The following is a 2,208-nucleotide window of genomic DNA, read 5'->3' as shown; positions in this document are numbered from 1 at the left end:
GCAGGCAGCCAGCGTGTGTTTTTCTGTCGAGTGGACAGGCTGGCATTGGCTGGCAGCTGGGGCTGGGATCAGGTTCTCCTCCATCCAGAGCCCTGGGGTTCCTGGCTTTTCCCGTTGGCCACCAAGCCCAGCAGACAGCTGGAGATGAGCCAAAGTTCACAGCTGTTGGCCCTCAAAGCAGTGGCTTGCAGTAGTGGGCAGGGGGTGGGAGGCCTCTGGCTGGCTGATAAAGCAGAGAAATCAGGGCTCTGTGTGGCCAGTCTAGGAAGGGAGCCAGGATCAAGAAGTGATGGAGGCTAGAGAAGAGCTTACTGAGGGCAGGAGCTGACCAGTGAGGTTGTTGGGGCCTCACGGGGGAAGGAACTGCTGGGAGCATTTGGGGGCCAGCAAGGGTGCAGACAGCAGGGACTTGTGTGCCTTTAGTATTCAAGATGTGTGACTTCAGTTACATGCCCCCCTGAACCCAAGTAACACAAGGAGAACAAAAAAAAAAGAGGAACCACTGACTCCATTATGATGTTATTTGTTATTTTCTCACTCTGCAAATGTTTATTGAACATTTCTGAGATTTTAAGAGATTTTCTTGTCTGTTCCTCCTTGATTACATGTGGTTTTTCAGCTCTTTCCATTTCCACTAAGTGGCTAAGTGCTAGAAAGTGGGAATGACTTCATAGGGTGAGAACAGAAGGGGCCTTCTCTACCCCCACCCGTTTTCCTGAGCCCTTCACTATGCTCCTGCCTGGGAGGGTGTTGCACACCCACAAGTGGACTGCACACTTGGCTTTTCTGCTCCTGTGGGATTGACACCCATCTCACCTGGTGACAAAAGACCTTAACCCCAGTTCCATCCATCTGTAGCTCTGGCTGGGTATTTCCAAGACTTAGGAAGTAGAGAGGGTAGCTTGTGAGATGAGAACAGACCCAAAGGTGCTTCTTTCAACTTTTTATAAATCATTTTTGAAAATACAAAGGTGAGGTCAGGCTTAGTGTCTTACTAGCACTCTGGAAGGCTGAGACGGGTAGATTGCCTGAGCTCACTGGTTCAAGACCAGCTGAGCCGGAGCAAGACCTTGTCTCTAAAAATAGCCAGGTTTTGTGGCGGGCACCTGTCGTCCTAGCTACTTGGGAGGCTGAGGCAAGAATCTCAAGCGGAAGAGTTTGAGGCTGTGAGTTGTGAGACCACAGCACTCTACTGAGGGCTACAAAATGAGACTCTCAAAATTATATATATATATATTATATATATATAATTTTATATATGATGAGTCAGGCATAGTGGCTCAAGCCTATAATCCCAATACTTCAGTAAGTCAAGGTGGGAGGATCATTTGAAGCCAGGAGTTTGGGACCAGCCTAAACAACATTGTGAGAACCTGTCAATACCCAAAAAAGAAAGAAAAAAATAGCTGACCTAGCTTCTTGGGAGGCTGAGGCAATTGGGTCACATGAGCCTAGGAGTTTGAAGTTGCTGTGAGCTGTGATCACTCCACTGCCTTCCATCTAGTGATAAAGGCTAGATGTAACGAAAAACCCCAAATGACTCAAGAGTTTATAAAGTCAATTGGAAAGCCCATCATGCAGTGAAGTGATGGCCATGTCTGTCCTTGCAGGCTTTTACCACAGAGGGATCTTTTCCTAAATCTTACAAGTATGGCTCTTCTTGGTTTAAGGCATTCATTCTACCATCTCAGGCAACACAGTTTCAGCCTTTGACAAACTCACTCTGTGAAGGCATTGGATGTTCACAAAAATTATCAATCAGGGTGAAATGATGGCTATGGCAAGTGTCACGAAGGAACCTACCAGACATGAGAGGGGTCCTGGGGCCCTGACTTAGTTGGGAGGGCAAGACCTTAACTTTAAGAATGGCAGGGAGAGGGCGGCGCCTATGGCTCAGTCGGTAAGGCGCTGGTCCCATATACCGAGGGTGGTGGGTTCAAACCCGGCCCCGGCTAAACTGCAACCAAAAAATAGCCGGGCGTTGTGGCGGGTGCCTGTAGTCCCAGCTACTCGGGAGGCTGAGGCAAGAGAATTGCTTAGGCCCAGGAGTTGGAGGTTGCTGTGAGCTGTGTGAAGCCACGGCACTCTACCGAGGGCCATAAAGTGAGACTCTGTCTCTACAAAAAAAAAAAAAGAATGGCAGGGAGATGAACCCCAAAGCCAGGATGCACATCAATCTGAGTATGTGCTTCACAGTATTTCTCACTG

The sequence above is a fragment of the Nycticebus coucang genome, chromosome 3 (assembly GCF_027406575.1).
Source record: "Nycticebus coucang isolate mNycCou1 chromosome 3, mNycCou1.pri, whole genome shotgun sequence".
NCBI lineage: Eukaryota > Metazoa > Chordata > Mammalia > Primates > Lorisidae > Nycticebus > Nycticebus coucang.
Note: the sequence above shows the minus strand (reverse complement) of the source record.